Source organism: Aotus nancymaae, unplaced genomic scaffold (assembly GCF_030222135.1).
Source record: "Aotus nancymaae isolate 86718 unplaced genomic scaffold, 86718_ANA_hifiasm-v0.15.2.pri h1tg000058l, whole genome shotgun sequence".
Lineage (NCBI taxonomy): Eukaryota > Metazoa > Chordata > Mammalia > Primates > Aotidae > Aotus > Aotus nancymaae.
In genome coordinates this window covers 26,811,613-26,830,509 of record NW_026988472.1, presented here as the reverse complement: position 1 = coordinate 26,830,509, position 18,897 = coordinate 26,811,613, and the positions used below count along the sequence as shown (strand labels likewise).

General features: G+C 34.6%; 1 protein-coding gene and 1 pseudogene across 12 annotated transcripts in view; one reads left to right on the top strand and one right to left on the bottom strand.

The window, feature by feature from the left end:
- The window catches only part of DMD (dystrophin), a 2,277,745-nt gene that overhangs the window by 1,106,446 nt on the left and 1,152,402 nt on the right, over nucleotides 1-18,897 (bottom strand). The window lies entirely within an intron of this gene.
- Nucleotides 15,882-16,985, top strand: LOC105714762 (nucleophosmin-like; annotated as a pseudogene).

Here is an 18,897-nt window from a genome sequence, read left to right as displayed (position 1 = left end):
TGAAAATCTATATATTTTCTTTTTACCAAAGGAAAACCTCAGAAGGAAAGTAAACTGACCTTTTAAATGAACAAGATCTGACATGATTGAGCTAACTCAAGAAAGAAAACTCCCCTCTGAGGTGAATAATTTTTTAATTAAAAGGTGAAATCTGACACACCACACTGGTTTTGTTATTATTGTTGTTTTCTTCCATTACTCTGGCACTCATAACAAAAAATACGAGTGTATTATATATGACTGTGTTTTATAGATGCGTATATTCTACTACTCTATCCATTTTAGTCCATCTTTTCTTAATGCATTTTTCCTGTCACTTTTACTCACTATAATTCAATTTTGTTAGAAAAATCTAACTCACTGTTTTATGTTTGTATATTTCAGCTAATGCAAAATGCACTAACCTGATTGATCCTGCGTTGTTAGTCCACCTTTTAATTTACAGTTAAAGATCAATAATTAACTTTAAGCATTATGCTTTAAAAATCTTAGCCAGAAGGGTTGTTTGCTCAAAATTATTTAACTTTTATTTTTCTTAAATATAATAAAATGCCCTGATAAGAAGGAGTCAAAAATTTTGATTCTAGTTTTCCATTTGATTTGATCACGTAAATTATTTCAGCATGGTGGATGATACATAAATATCTACAGCTTGAAATATGTGCATTGGGGAGGTTTTGTTGAATACTAGATTGCTGTTTTGCTATAGTTTGATTTATGTGTGTGAGTTATTAGCTTGATATTGGAAAGTAACTAGAATTCGAATATATGAAATCTTTGCTTCTAAAATAAATATAGCAATTGAAAATGGACGTTTTATAAATATTGAGTGGGGTAATTTCTGGCAGGTGGGGAAGAGAGTAAAGAAGATTCATTGTATAAAAGCAAAGCAAACACACATAAGATTTGTATCATAATGGAACATATCAGCAGATTTGGTTCTCAGAATGACTCTTACATTTTCATTAATGACTCTAAAAAGAGTTAGCACTATGAACTTTCTTTCTCAAAATTAAAAGTTTTTTTTAAAATAAAGAAGTTCAGATTTTACCATCAACTGACCAAAGCATAACGGACTATCCAGGAAAAAAAATAATAATCTGAAGCACTTTCGTAAAACTATGTCGCAAATCGGTATTTTAGACATTTTGAAGATCATCTCCTTGCTTTTCAACCTTCAGAATTCCGAGACGGGGAATATATATGTTTATATCATCTCTTTCTGAAATAAATCATTTCTGACTTAGCATCTTTTACAGAAGAGCCCCCTGTAAATGTCAATTTTTATAATTGACCAGGCCATACTTGTGGTAAAAATGAAGGGGCAAGAATAGAAATGTCATTCAGGGTCACTGAATACATTTCTATCACAGGAAGGCATTACATTTTTTGCACTTTATTTCTTCAAGCCATTCCCTTCCAACCTCTCATATCCCCTGTGCCCCGAGAAAGTTGGAGTCACAGGTGACACAGTTGGGAAACTGTCTTTATGAAAAGATTAACACGTTTTAAAAAGAGATACATACGTATGTCAAAATTATTCCAGAACACTGTTCTCGGAAGGGCAATAAATGCAACCAAGTTAGTTTCTGCTATTAAAACAGAAATATAAAGCTCATGGGGAAATTTAATCACAATATGCTATTTATGATTTAAAAATCCATTTAATATAAAGCCTCCAAGAAACAAAGAAAACTTGTTTGTTTATAGAAGACAATGTGCAACTTTTTAACCCCTAAACTATTTTTTTAAATCAAAACCAGAATTATTATTTTTTTTCTTTTTAGCTTTCAATCAAGCACAATCAAGTTCCTGGGGAAAAGATGGGCAATGGCATAAACCAGAGCACAAACACGATAGTTAAATCTAAGGTTGTCACAAAATGTAAACGTGTTTCAGTAATGTTCTATAGGATTTGTAAACAATCGAAAAGCTGTTATGTCTTTTACAATTGCAACATAATAAATATTATCATCATATACCTTTCTGGTAGTAATACAGAATTTTTTACTTGGTGACAAATAGTTCCACCAAAAGACAGAAAAAGTAAATCAAACCTAGGCATAACATCTCTATTATGTAAATGTGTATAGTTATTACTAGTGGAGATTAACATGATTGATCATGCTTATAGGTCATTTGTTTGACCTTCATAGTAAAATGCTATTTCATATCCTTTTTTATATGTTGTTATTATTAACCTCCATTAGTCATATATTTTTGTAAACACCTTCTCTAAATCCATTATATATTTTAAAACTTGGTTTATGATATATTTTGCTATATGGAAGCCTTAAACTATTAGTTAATTCAGTCTGCTGATTTTGTTTTATGTCTTCCAGGCTTTCTGACTTACCAAAAATCTGTCTCCCATGAAGCTTACAGAGTCCTACATTTTCCTTAATTATTTCTATGAGTTTATATTTCTAGTTAGCACCTTAATCTACTAGGACTTTGTTTTGGTCTATAGTTAAAGGTATAGATACATGGATAGTCAATTACAAGACACTATCCACACAGAATTGAAATACGCCCTCAATCTTATTTGGATGTTTTCCTGCAGTCTCACTTTTAAACCACTAACCCATTTCTCTAGCCCTATGCCAGCACATTATAGTTTTCATCACAATTACTTCAAAGTATAGCCAAAATCTGGAAGTGCAAGTTGCTGCCATAATATACTTCTGATTAAAAAAGTTCTAACCAATTTATACACACACACACACACACACACACAGACAATTTCCTTCTATGTAAACTTTAAATTACATTATCGCCTATGTCCTTTGAAATTATATTGCTCCCAAACACATCAAAAGCATTCTGATTAGAACTGTATTCAATTCAAATGTTAATTTGGCAAGCATTGCAACTTTAATGACAGTAAGTCTTAAATTCTAAAACAAAGTATGTCTCTATGTAGTCAGCTTTTGTTCTTATGTATATTTTTATGCCTTTCACCTATAGGACCTACAATTTTTTAACTTTATTCCTCCTTAATTTATTGTAATCAGTGTGAATGAAAATATTTCCATTTGCATTTATAAATAGTTGTTAATATGAATAAAGCTATTAAGCTTTCTATATTATATCTATTCATAACACATTTTTAAAATTATTTCTCAGGTTTAAAATTGAGTCTCCTGGATTTTCTCAGTGCACAATAATCCTACTTAACAATATTTTTTATTATTTAAAAACATTTGGTTCTTTTTGAGGTTATCATTATTATTATTATTATTTTAGAGGTGGAGGTCTTACTACTTTTGACTTATTTCATGAGCTAGACCAAGCAAAGCTAATTTGAAAACTTTGAAAAATAAAAATTTGATAATATCCAATGTTGACAATGGTGCTTCTTTAAAAGATGGGTGAGCAAACTACAAAAAAACAAACAAACAAAAAACTTTGTTTTGCAAACTTTGTTTTTATAAAGTTTTATTGAGAGCACAGGCACACTAACTAATTTAAGTATTGCCCATAGCTGCTTTCAATGCCACAACCGCAGAATCAAGTAAATGTGAAAGAGACCATTTGGCCCACAAAACTGAAAATATTTACTATCTGCCCCATTACAGAAAAAAAAATGCAGATTTCTCTTTATCCTTCTCTTTTATTTTACTATGCAGCAGGCATACTTCTAGGGATTTTTTTTTCCTATATAACCACATATTATTCCCCCAAAGTTACTAGGAAGTAGATGGGACTTTCTAGCCCCATTTAACATTTGATAAAACTAAGGCATGAATAAGCTAAGTCACTTGCCAAAGGTCACTTGGCTGGCAAATATCTTCAGCAAAATTTTGACCTCGAAAGCCCGAATATGAGTTCATACTTGTGTAGTAGAACCCTTTCATCTTTGGTCCCATAGCACTTCTCATATTATATTGTTTTGTTACATGTTTAATAGACTGTAGCTATATGTAAACATACCAGCTTTCTTAAATGTTACTTCCTCATAAAGACCTCCCTCTAGACCAGTGGTTTTCATCTAGGGATGATTTTGCTCCCCAGGGGACATTTGGAAATGTCTGGGACAAATTCGCAATCAAAGAAGAGAGTACTATTGGCATCTAATGGGCAGAGGTCAGTTGTAATGCTAAGCATCCTATAGTGCACAGGACAGTCCACCACAACAAAGATTCATTTGGCTCAAAATGTCAGAGACTGAGAAACATTGCCCTAGATCAATTGTCATCTTCTGAACTTTGAAGTTACACTTGCAACTAATTGTACAGTCATTTCACATCTGTACACTCATTCGCTGCTTTCACCACTAGACTGAAAAGCTCCATCAGAGACCACATGTTTTGTGCAATGCTATATCACCTGTGCCTTCTGCAATAAGTGACACAGTAGATATTCATTAAGTATAAGCTTAGTGAGTGAATAGTGGACAATTTAAAGTTTTATAGTGAATACATGGAACTGTCAAGAGTCTGCGTTTAATAAACATTGTTGTCATATTCTAGCTAACCATATTTAAAATTATATATATATACATATCACCACATGATTTTATGGTGGTGCTTTTTTTCCACACTTCTAAGTTCTTTAAGAAATATTTACTATCATTAAAAAAATAAATTTATGTCTATGAACTGAAGTATTTGTGAAAAAAGATCAACTGATGAGTAGGTTAGAACACTCAAAATCTTCAGGTTTTGATAGTTTTGTTTTACATTGGTGTTAAAGATTTTTGTTTGTTTGTTTTTTGGAGACAGAGTCTCACTCTTTCACCAGGCTAGAGTACAGTGACGGGATCTCGGCTAACTGCAACGTCCATATCCTGGGTTCAAGCGATTCTCCTGCCTCAGCCTCCCAAGTAGCTAGGATTACAGGCATGCACCACAATGCCCAGCTAATTTTTTGTGTGTTTTTAGTAAAGATGGGGTTTCACCATGTTGGCCAGGGTGGTCTCGATCTCTTGACCTCGTGATCTACCCAGCTCAGCCTCCCAAAGTGCTGGGATTACATGTGTGAGCCACTGCAGCCGGCCAGTGTTAAAGATTTTTAACCAGCCCTTCAATGTTCTCTAAGTAGGTAGGGGTGGCTGTAGGCAAGCACCTGAAGTATAGAGTTAGCTTCAGATCTGCCTTCCTACTCTTACCTTTAGGATTTCCTGATAACTTTATTCTATTTCTCTCAATCCCAACTTCTGCTCTGTATCTCTCTTGTTGGGAAATAAGACTCAGAATCACAGGCTCTTAGAACACAACAGGACTTTAAGGTCGCCCCTCCTAATCACCCAAGTGATACATAAATTCCCACTTATAACTCCCAGGTCCCAATTTTTCATTATCTTGCCTAGGATCAGGTATCATAAGTGCTAGAAAACACACTATTAATAATAGAGACACCAATTCCTGCTTTCGGAAGTTCTGATATTTATATGGCTATTTATTGAGTCAAATTTCACCCCCCACTTTAGCTTCTATCCAGAGATTGTGGAACTCTTGGGACTACTCAGTACAAGATTAAATTTCTGTCTGCATAACAGTCCTTCAAACATTTGAAGACAGTTATCATCTCTTTTCTTCTCCCTGCTAAACTTCTCTAGATCTTTCATTACCTAGATGACACAGTGTCGAGGCTACTCAATCTATGAACAACTAACTTCCAACTTTTCTCTGACTGGTTTAAAATCTCTTGTAAGATTTGACTATTTATTCATTACATAAAGGTTAGTGGATCATGTGTGTGGATTTCCCATGAATGGTTTAACACCATCCTCTTAGAGCTATGCTCATGATGATGAGTGAGTTCTCTGAGATCTGGCAGTGTAAATGTGTGTGGCACCTCACCATGTCTGTCTTGCTTCTGCTCTAGCCAGATGATGTGCCTGCTCCCGTTTTGCCTTCTGCCATGATTGGAAGCTTCCTGAAGCCTCCCCAGAAGTAGATGCTGCCATATTTCTGGTACAGCCTGCAGAACTGTGAGTCAAGTAAGTATCTTTTCTCATACTTTACCCAGTCGCAGATAACTCTTTATAGCAATGAAAGAACAGATTAATGTAACACAATACACAGACACACAAATAAACTCATAATACATGAATTAAAACAATATTTTGAACATTATGAAAATATGCCAACATAATTTCATGAATGTCTTTTCTATATCCTTTCAGAGATTAGAAGTTCTTTCATACCTCTTATATTTTGCGCATTAATTTAAAAATAAAGGCTTTGTAGCTTGAACTCTGCCTGTGTATTGATGGTGCTTTTAGTGTTTCACCTTTGCTGTTTCACTAACATATCCTCAATAAATCAATTCCAAGTGCCAGAAAACAAGGAAGCTTTTCATTTTATTTTATGTTTTGCACATTGAGAATGTTTCCCAAAAAAAGGAGGGAGATGGCAGATATTAGAGAGTGCCTACTGTGTGGTGGTCAATCCTAATAGGCTCTTTGATAAATATTTGTTCATTTTGACATCCCAACTTGTTCTGGTCTATGATGGGGTCTTTAACCTGACATCTGTGGATGGAATTTAGGGAGGTCCCAGGATCCCGGGAATTATATTATATAATGTAAATACACTTTCTTTATGAGTCAGATGTTACATTCCATTATACAGTGGAAGATTATTGAGATCCAGCAACATACCCGTGTCATTGATAATTTGTATACATGGGATTCTATACCAGCCCTGTGTTACTCTAAAACACATGGTTGCTTCAACATACCACACTGCCTTCTTATAGAGCTGTGAAGAAGTTGAAACTGCAAAAACTATTAAAGATCAATACAGATAAACTTCATATTATACAGCCTTCTTGTGAGTATACCTTTCAATTACCTGAAAATTATCATACATCAGTGACAAATACAGAATTAATTTCATTTGAATCAAATATTTAAAAGAATTTCAACTGTTGACATAATTTTGAGAATAAACATATTGTTTTTTTCAACTGAGGCATAATTTGCATACAATAAAGTACACAAGTCTAAGTTTTTGGATAGATGTGTTTTGACAATTGAATGTATCTATGTATTCACCACCTGAACAAAATATACAACATTTCCATTACCCCCAAGAAAGTCACTAATGCCTCTGTCCAGTTCATTTCAACTGTCACCAAAAGGTAACCACTTTCTTAATTCTATTACCATAAATGAGTTTTGCTGTGCTTTAACTTCATATAAATAACCCATGTTTATGTCTATTTCAGTTTGCTCAGCATATTTTTGAGATTCATCCATCTTGTTGCTTTTATCAATATCTTGTTCCTTTACTCACTGCTGAGTAAAATTCTATTAATTGTTTAACAGAGGCATCAACTTTTAAATGTTATTACTTTCAGTATGTATTGTTCATCTTAATGAGTACGATAAGCTTAAATATTAGCGTAACTTAGTGTCTCTTTTATTTTTTAAATTTTTGTGGGTACATAGTAGGAGTATATATTTGTGGATTACAGGAGATGTTTTGGTACAGGCTGCAATGTGAGATAATCACATCATGGAGAACGGGGTAAACATTCCCTGAAGCATTTTTCCTTTGTCTTACAAATAATCCAATCACACTTTTTCAGTTATGTTTAAATGTACAATTAAGTTATTATTAACCATAATCATCCTGTTGTGTGATCAGATCAAATAGTATGTCTTATTTTCCCTGTAGAATTATTTGGAAATTTTATGTTTATGTTTTCATGAGCTTTGGGATTTGGGGAAGAGTTTCAGTATTTTTGACTTAAGGATATGGTTGGTTCACTTAGACCCGTAGTGAACTTCAGGGGGTCAATGGCATGCAAATAGGTATTTACATATTAAACATTTTTATTTCTGTTAACATCAAAAATTTATTGGGCATTTAATCTGTTAACAGAAAATATCTCATGGTTTCCTATGAAAGGTAGATATTCTTCACATTTTATGTATGTAAAACAATTTACATTTATTTTTACTTATTTGAATTGGCAAATATAAGTTGTATATATTTATCATGTATTATATATGTTGGATTGAAAAATGTGTCTATTGTGGAATAGCTGAAATGAGCTAATTAACATATGTATTACCTCACATACTTAACTATTTTTTGTGGTGAGAACACTTAAAATCTACTCCTCTTAGTAATTTTCAATATTATATTGTTATTAATTATAGTCACCATGTTGGACCATAGATCTCATGAACTTATTTCTACTATCTAACTGAAATTTTGTATCCTTTGACCAACATAGTCCTTTTGTATCCTTTGATTTTAAAAAAGGCGTTGTTTAATTTTAACAGCGTGAAGACTTTTAACGATACCAGGTCCTGAAAGTGTGAGACTGTATTTCCGATTCAGTTTCTTTAAACATGAAAGGGGCTGTATGCATTTGAAATACAGTAGCTGATGAACATCTTTTAGATTTTTCAGTAGAATTAAAACTGGATGACAAAAATTCAGCACATATCAACTATATTCCAAAAATCCATAAAAATGCCTAGGAGAAACATTTAAAAGGTTAAGAAAATTAATAAGATAATAAGATAATTTTATTAAGAAAAATTATCCAAAACTTAGAAGTAAAACCAAAGGATGATTGTGTGCATTTCAAAATAATGGTAGCGTTGTTTCCTAACAAACTCCTCACACACACTCACAAGAGCGTCAATATTTTCAGAGAAAAGCAACTCCTACTGTTTACTGTTAATTTGGGTCCACACATGTTACAACTTATGAAGTTAAATGCAAATTTTAGAAAACTGATATGATGTAAATGACTTTTTACCCAGTAGAGAAGGCTGTAGGATATTAACAAGTTTAATATCATATTCACTAATCTTACTCAAGAATACTTTTTTCAAAAATTCACTAATTATAGAAGCATTTGTCTCTTGTATTCTCTTTTGAACCAGTTTTGTCTTCCTACTGGCTCTGCAATTACTGTGTTAAATAAAACCTACCATGGATTCAGTATGATTTACATGAAAATTATGTTTCTTAATAAAAATTCACTTTGCCAATAGGTGTTGGGATTATGAATTTCCTTTGACTTTATTATTCAAAACTTCTTCAGTATATTCTGAAAAAAATTAAACATTTAATTGGAAAAATGGTGGGATTATGAATTTCCTTTGTACTTTATTATTCAAAACTTCTTCAGTATACTCTGAAAAAATTAAGCATTTAATTGGAAAAAACACGTGCTGTATGAAAATCTGTTTAGCTTCATGTTGCCTTATGTATGCAAGAAGTTACATATCATACAAAAGAATCTAACTGACTAAAGATAAAACAGTTTTGCGATCGATAGTGTTTTCCTTTTCTCTTCCATCAGCAGCACAGTAATGTACAATAAGGAAATAAACTTTAGAAATATGAAATGTGCATTCATATTGACATGTGCTTATTGTGAATGTGATGAGAAAGGCAAGTCATGACAGTGAGAGTTAGGTTCATTACACTGCATTCTCACACTACAAATGAAAGAGTAGCAAATATTGGCTAAAATTCAATAACTTCCACAGTCAAGATACATACTATAATTTGAACATTGATTCCCTTTGAGAACCTTTCTACTCAGGCACCATCAAGACAGATGTCAATAATTAGTAGTTCAGCTAGGGGTTGGACCACAAATATCAACTTGAGCAAAGTACAGGACACCCTCCACATTTGCTTCAGCACTGACAGTTTTGAATACTCCCTGGTGGCCAAACTCACTTGTTTTCACCTTTGAAATGAGTCAGTTTTCACTGAATCCTGTCGGGTGCTGAGCCACTAGTAGAAGTGAAATGTGCAGTCTGATGACTCATAGTTGCAAGCCTCTAAATCTTGCCGATTCCACACATTTTTTTCCCCTTGCAAACTTTTGGGAAGGGGGAAGGGTGTGAGCAACTGCATATAAGGAACATCTGTAGTTTCTTTCTTTCTTTTCTTTTCTTTCTTTTTTTCTCTCTATCTTTCCCTTTCTTTTGTTCATTTGTTAATTTTTGTTTGCTTGTTTGATACAGAGTCTTACTCTGTCACCTAGGCTCGAGTGCAGTGGTGCTGTCTCGGCTCACTTCAGCCTCTGCCTCCTGGGTTTAAGCAATCTTCCTGCTTCAGCCTCCTGAGTAGCTGGGACTACAGGCAAGTGCCTCCACGCCAGGCTAATTTTACTATTATTATTAGTAGTAGTAGTAGTAGTAGAGATGGGGTTTCACCATGTTGGCCAAGCTGGTCTCAAATTACTGGCCTTGAGCAATACTCTCACCTCAGCTTCCAAAAGTGCTGCAATTACAGGCTTGAACTACCATACTTGGCCAGGAGCACCTATACTTTCTACCTCAAAAACATAGCCCCCTACACCTATTCCACAGATTACACTGTTACTTTTGATCTTAAACTTCTTCTTTTAATTGTAAAAGCCTGGAGAAAATTTAAAGCTGTTTACACATCTATTTTCTAAATCAGAACACTGACTGTGAACTCTACTTTTGAAATGGGATGAGAGAATGGAAAGAAAAAAGGTTGGGAGAGGAGCAGAGTTGTGAAGGAAAGGTGATCTCCAGTCCTTTTTCCTCCCTTCTCTGCTCCAGCTCACTTTTCCAATCAGTCTTTATAATAAGTATTACTTATTCTCCTACAAACGTTCCAAGTTTACTAATTTTAAAAATCTCATGATGCTTTATTAAATAGGGCAAGCTTGACATTGCAAAGCAATACTAACAAAATATGTAATTCAAAAATTTCAAAATGCACACATATGTAATTTGAGATTACATGTAATTTCATATTACACATGTGTGTAATATAATCACATGTAATAACCAATACATATGTAGCACAATGTTATATGTACATGTTGTGTTATGGCATGTACATGTGTACATGTTATGTAACATGTGTTACACATGTAACATGTGGCGATCATTACATGTGTAACATATCAATTACACACGTGAAAACACACATGCAATTACACACATACGCAATTTGAAATTTTCTAATAGTCATATTTTTAAAAGCAAAATGAAGTAGGTAATTTAATTATATATTTTATTTAATCAAATATAACAAAACCATCACTTTAACATGGAATAAATGAGAGTTTACTTCCTTTCTGGTTCTAAGTATTCAAACCCTGGGATGTGTGTTACACTTAGTGCCCATCTCCATTAGTACTAGCCACATTTTAAGAGCTCTGTATCTTATGTGGCTAGTGGGTACTGAATTGGATATCGCAGCTCTAAAGAGAGACCTAACATTGTGATTTTTTATTGTCAGGAAAATCTGAAAATCATTCGTCTGCTTAGATGAGGCATCAGGTCTCACTCCTTGCAAATACATCTCTCTCACTAACAAATCCTGGATTAGTTCAGTGTTGATGTCATGCTGCTACGAGCTCACAATGCTGTTAGCGTTCACAGAAATAGGACACAGTGGTTCACCCCTTATCTGTAGGGGATACATTCCAAGGCCCCCAGTGGATGCCCAAAACTGCAGATAGTGCTGAGCCCTATATATACTATACATACTTATGATAAATTTTAATTTATAAATTTGGCACAGTTAAGAGATTAACAATCATGAATAAAAATAGAACAGTAACAGCAATATATTGTAATGAAAGTCATGTGAATGTGAGCTTTCTCTCTCTTTCTTAAAATATCTTATTGTACTGTACTCACCTGTTTTCAGAGAGCAGTTGACCATGGGCCACTCAAAATAGGGAAAGCAAAACTATGGATAAGTGGGAATTACTGTACTTCAAAGTGAAGCAGATCACAGGAATTTTGAAAATATCACTTATGATAAAATATTTTGTTCCACCATTGTGCAGACATACATTAGTGTCTACATCATTACCACCATCTGTGGTTTCCCTTTAAGGGTGGAACTATTTATATGCAAATTCAAAACCACCCTAACCAGGAGGCCATACTTAGATTACCTTCTGGAAAGTTACTTAACTCTCTGAAATTTGAATTTAAATAAAGAGTAGAATTCTTATTTCATTTGGGTTTTGAGAACTATATCAGGAGCTCAGTATCTTATGAATGAAAGAGTGATCATGTAAACACAGCCAAAGATTGTCTAGGGAAAATGCTGAAGGGAACTTTCCAAATCCATTATAGTTCTTCTTTCTTACCATTCCATTTATGGGCTGCCCCACTTCTTATTCCCTGGCATCTGCCCTCTGTCCCTTTCTGATTGTGAGTACAGTCAACAATGATACAGGCAAAGTCATTCACTTATCTGTTTAAGAATCCAGAGCAATGATAGGATTAGACTTCCAAGTTCTTAAAAGTCAAAAGGTACAAATCCCTGAAAACTGCTGAATGAGTATCGAAGTGTTGGCAGTTATGATAGAATTTTTATTTTTAAAAGAGAAATTTAAGTCAGGGATATCACTATACAAATATCCTTTTATTTCCTTTTCGGGAACTCTATAAGAGGCCATACTTGCTTCACTGCTGGATCTCTGTTTCCGGAATAATATTTGTCACACAGTAGGCCAACAAATACTTGTTTAATTTATAAATTGAGAGAGTTGCTTAGCAAAATTCAACCCTCTAAAAGTATGTGAGGGTTACCACTCTGCAGTACAGTCTCCTTTGGCAGCAAAAGCTTAATATTTGATTTTGAGAGAAGTGAGAATGATATGCAAAACAGCATTAGTTCCTTCCGTATATTTTTAATTAGAGTAAAGCTGTCTTTTAAAATAAGACTCCTGATACTTTATGATCATAGTAAATCCATCTTAATCACATTACTGGTTTATTTTCAAGCAGAAAACATATACAACACCTTCAGATGAATGCTGAAGTAGAAATAAGCCATTTAAAAATGGTCGTCATGTGGAATGTCTGAGAAGAAAATAAGTATCACAAGATGACAAAATCTGTTAAATATCTGTCTCAAATGATGGCTTGAAGTTGCACTCTTTCAAGTAGGCTAAACTGCAGTTTTCCTATAAAGTTCTAACCATAATTATAATGGAAAAACCTAGGAAACATACAGAAACCGTAAGTATCCTAAACAAACTTAAATCTTGAAAAGTGCAAGTCTCATCCCCACATGCCTCTACTTAAACACATTCAGTCTACCATGTAATGTCCTTTGCAAAGTGTTCCTAGCCTACCTGTCTAGCCCCTCCTATCTGCCACCTGGGGGCCTGGGCTCCCAAAGACTTTGCCACTTAATATTGGTTGCCATTCTCCGGGCTGGCTTTTCCAGACTGAATTTCTATAAAACTTTAAAAATACAGTTACTATGGAATTTTAAAATTATTACATACTATACTACAACTTTGAGGTTTATGTATCTATCTCTCCTTGCACTAGACTGGTTTCCTTGAGTGTTGGAAATATGATTGATTCCTTTTTCCCTCAAATGAAAGCAGGCATCGGCCTCCCTAACTGAGGTGGGGTCACTGCACAGTATTATTTTCCTTAATGTTGAAACTCTTGGTCTGCAGCACTGTCCTGAAAGTTAAGAAAACTATGTTGAATGAGCCAAAGAAGGCTGATATTCATGGAACAGTAATTTTAAGAGAAAACAGTTTTGTCTGTAGGGAACCATGTCTTATGGTGGGGTTTTCTCTTACGGGAGGCAATTACTAAACCCTTGGCTATGATATTCTAAGGGATTCTGCCCTGTGGAAACCAAGATGCTTTCTTAGAGAACATCAGCCCTCACTACACACAATCCAATGCTCATGTTCTCTATGTGAAAGCTGCTTGCCAATTTGTTCTGTCACCTCAGTAACCTATGTTTTAGAGTGATGTAGAATCCCCCAAATCCATATTTCAACAGATTAACATGAGAGTAACAGTGTAATTGAAGGCACTTCTTAAAATATAAAGTGCCTTGTTATGTTATAACCACTGTCATTATCATCAACAACCCTAACATCATCGCCAATAATAACTCCTTTTAACATCCTTATTTTAATACACGATGGGTCAAGTTATAACCATATTAATAAATACATTATGTCTCAACTTTACTGATGACTATGTAGAATAATTTTAATTAGAGTTATACTCATCACTAAATACCATTTTATGAATAAAAGAAGTTTCATCTTCATCACTTACTATAATTAAGGTCTCTTAGGAAGACCTTGTCCTGTAGTGAATGGTATTATTCTTTTTATTAGTTTCCTCAAAACCTACTAGGCAGAGCCATGACGTAATGTTTTTGGCTTAACATTTCTAACTTCTAGCTGATGAACAGTAAAAAAAAAAAAAAAAAAAAAATATATATATATATATATATACATATATATATATATATATATGGTGTTTGAATCCCAGAATCTTCACTTATTAGCTTTATGATTTGGGATAAGGCATTTAACCTGTCCGAAATTTTTGTGTAAGGTTTATAAGAATACCTTTTCTACCTGTCTTGCTGGGAATATTTCAAAATCACATGAAATAATAATCCTGGTAATTTTTAAACAGCCTACAAAAGCAAGGCACTAAACCAATGTTATAAACTATTGCAATTAAATAAATCTTGTATTATATATTTCTGTGCATATTTTTGTAAAGTTGATTTTGTACCATCACAAATTATTAATTTTCTGAACTGGCTTATTTTTCTAAAACTTATACTTCTTTACACTCACCATATTACGGCCTTGTGACACTTGACCGGAAATAACACAACACACACATACATATACATACTGTATTAGTCCCTTCTGGCATTGCTACAAAGAAATACCTGAAACTGGGTACTTTAAAGAGAAAAGGGATTTTCTTTTGACTTATGGTTCCAAAGGATGTACAGGAATCATGCCACTCGCATTTACTTCTGGTGAGGGCCTCAGAAAGTTCACAACCATGGTGGAAGGCAAAGGGGAGAGCAGGAAGGAGATGGGCGTTGAGATCTCAGACTCTTTTAAACAACCAGACCTAGCATGAACTAACTTGTCACCAAAGGGATAGTGCTAAGCTATTCATGAAGGATTCACCCACATGATCTAATCACACCTATCAGGCCCCACCTCCAACACTGGAAACCACATTTCAATATGAGGTTCTGAGGTAATAGACATCCAAACCTCCCCTCAACACACACACACACACACACACACACACACACAGACACACACACACAATTAAAACAAAAAAATCGATGAAACATCTATTTATGATGAATGCTGCTATTTTCTATTTTGTTTCACTGAAAAACAAAGTCTGGTAGTGATCCACAAATTGAGTTTATGATTCACAGTTTGGAAAACACTACCATACTAGATATAAAAATGAAATACCCAAAACAAAACCAACAATAAAATTAAAAATGTCCTCAGCATTACTTTTTGCCAGTTCTTTCCATGAATCCACACTCTTACCAAGAATGCCTCTCATATCGTCATTATCATATTACAAGTTTTTCTGACATAATCGCTTTTCAATATTTTCTCATTTTCATGGATTTATACATCTCTCACTTATTTTCCTACCACTCTCTCTTTGAAGCTTCCCCAATTCTTCTAGCTAGTTACTTTTTGGGTTGCCTCTTCTCTGACTCATTCCATGGTGTACTGACCTGCATTATACCTATTAGGTGCTATTTTTATGGTTTAAATGTTCATCTGCTAATTATACCACTTAGATGTTTCAATTGTTTAAATGCCCATCAATTTCAGCAAATTTTGGATTATTTGTGAATAGATTAGGATTGTATTGGTTTCAATATCCTGAGCACCTAGCACAGAGTCTGACACAGAGCAGCTCCAAAACTAGAAGTTTGCTGAATAAATGTGCTGATTTTAAAAGTTGGGTGAAATGTAGGGAAGTGTCAAAGTACACAAGATGTCCAGGGTCTCTAAGATAAAGGTAATCTCTCTGGTGTGATTCCATCCTGTGTGGCTGTTCTCTTGAGCAGTAGTCGTTTATCTCCATCTGCCTTCTCTCCCACCTAAGTGTGTGCCACCACCCGATGGAAGATTCGATGGACATGGACATGAGCCCCTTGAGGTCCCAGAACTATCTTGTCGGTTGTGAACTAAAGGCCAACAAAGATTATCATTTTAAGGTGGATAATGATGAAAATGAGCACCAGTTATCTTTAAGAGTGATCAGTTTGGGGGCTGGTGCAAGGGATGAACTACACATTGTTGAAGTAGAGGCAATGAATTACGAAGGCAGTTCAATTAAAGTAACATTGGCAATTTTGAAAATGTCTGCATAGTAAATGGTTTCCCTTGAGGGCTTTGAAATAACACCACCAGTGGTCTTACAGTTGAAGTATGTTTCTGGGCCAGTGCATATAAGTAGACAGCACTTAGTACCTGTGGAGGAAGATGCAGAGTCAGAAGATGAAGATGAGGAGGATGTGAAACTCTTAAGGATATCTGAAAAGCGATCTGCCCCTGGAGGTGGTAGCAAGGTTCCAGAGACAAAAAGTAAAACTTGCTGCTGATGAAGATGATGATGATAAACTGATGATGATGATGATAAGTAGGAGGAAACTGAAGAAAAAGTGCCAGTGAAGAAATCCATACAGTATACTCCAGCCAAAAATGCACAAAAGTCAAATCAGAATGGAAAAGACTCAAAACCATCAACACCAAGATCAAAAGGACAAGAATCCTTGAAAAAACAAGAAACATCCTGAAAACACCAAAAGGACCTAGTTCTGTAGAAGACATTAAAGCAAAAATGCAAGCAAGTATAGAAAAAGGTGGTTGTTACATGGACACAGGGACATCACACACTGGGGTCTGTTTGGGGGTGGGGGGACTGGAGGAGGGATAGCAGGGGGTGGGGAGATTTGGGAGGGATAACATTAGGAGAAATACCTAATGTAGGTGTCGGGGGTTTGGATGCAACAAACCTCCATGGCATGTGTATACCTATGTAACAATCCTGCATGATCTGCATATGTACCCCAGAACTTAAAATATATAAACAAAAAAAAAGGTCGTTCTCTTTCCAAAGTAGAAGCCAAGTTCATCAATTACGTGAAGAATTGCTTCTGCATGGCTGACCAGGAGGCTGTTCAAAATCTATGGCAGTGGAGGAAGTCTCTTCAAGAAAATAGTTTAAACAATTTGTTAAAAATTTTATATTTTATTTCATTGTTGTAACAGTTGATATCTGGCTGTTCTTTTTATAATGCAGAGTGAGAACTTTCCCTACCATGTTTGATAAATGTTGTCCAGGTTCCGTTGCCAAGAATGTGTTGTCCAAAATGCCTGTTTAGTTTTTAAAGATGGAACTCTACCTTTTGCTTGGTTTTAAGTAGGTATGGAATGTTACAATAGGACATACTAGTAGTAGTGGTCAGACATAGAAATGGTAGGGAGACAAAAATATACATGTGAAATAAAACTCAGTATTTTAATAAAGTAAAAAAAAAGATAAAGGTAATCATGTAAGAAGATTCATCTCTTGGGTGCAACAACTACGGTAGCCTCCCAAGCCCTGTTCCTTGTAATACTAGTAGTGATCAGTATCACTGCTATGGTTTGGATGTTTTTCCCTCCAAAACTAATGTTGACATTTAATTGCCATTGTGACAGTATTACGGGGTGGAACTTTTAAGAGGTGATTAGGATTGAGGGCTCTACTCTCACGAGTGGGTTTGGTTCCCTTATAAAAGTGGGAGTCCAGTCCCCTTTTGATCTTTCTTGCCCTCTAATCATCTATCACGTGATGACTTATCAAGAAGACCCTCGCTGGAGGCTGACACCTTAATGTAGGACTTCCTAGTCTCCAGAACTGTGAGCCAATACATTTTTCTTCATTATAAATTATTACCCAGTCTTAGGTACTTTGTTACAGCAGCACAAAATGTATTAAGAGAGTCACCTACTTATCTTTTCTGAACATCATTACAATTCTATTTCAAAATTTCTGTTCCTAATGCTATCCCAAGGAGATTATAAAAGATTTCAATAGTTCAGCCACTTTTCAATGAAATTATCTTGAGTGGTCTTACAGTGGTTAAATTGCGCTGACCATTCTTCAAAGGATAGCCCTGTGTATGAGATTAAATTTGAAAATTCCTATAAACTATCAGTTGAATGAATTTTCCCATTGTAGCATATATCTTAATCATATGTTCATAAACCTCCATTAAACTAGGCTGCACAGTTTATTTTTTAACAATTGCATTGTTATAAACTTACAGTTGTTTCAGCAATGTTATTAGTATTTAAAAGCACATGTATTGTCCTTTTGTAAATACATACAACAGCCATAAATTATTTAAAAAATGTAGAAATTCAAGGATAAAATGTTTGAAAAATATGTTATTTAAAATTAGCAGTAAAATTGGATTTTCAAATAAATCCATGTTAACTAGGATTTACAATACAATATAAGCCTGTACTATTAGTTGTAAAGCCAGGATTTGGAGAACTATGCTGCCACATTAAATTTATTCATTTTCACAGCCTGCAGACATTTTAATGTCTGAGTAGCAATAAGAACAAATTACCAAAAAAACTTTTAATAGGGTATAATAAATTAAGACTGAATGGAAATGCAAACGTGAGTACAACAGGACAAAATTATGAATCTCATATAATGATCCAACAACACTTAGAGTGTGGAAACAACATTGGTATTCTGGGATATACGACCACACTTGATCCTAATTGTTTTTCTCTTGTCAAATAGAAATTGCACATCAATCTCAAAGTATTACAAACTGTTCATTACATGCAAATGGTTATGTTCTACAGGCTCTCCAAGGGGACTCAACCTTCTTTTCAAAAGGAGCCAGGCTAGAAGCAGAGTTTCTCTAATGACAGTATGTATCCATTAGAGTTCCTCATTTATAAGCAACAAGACTGCCTCTGATTCCCAAAGTCATGTTTTCCCAACTGAGACTAGGTGTCCCAGAGGTGTAATAGAGGACTGTCAATTAGGGGGCATAAAAAATAATAGCTGGAAAAATAACCCGCCATTCGTCCTAGGCCAGATCCAGTACTTTCTGGAGTGTTTAC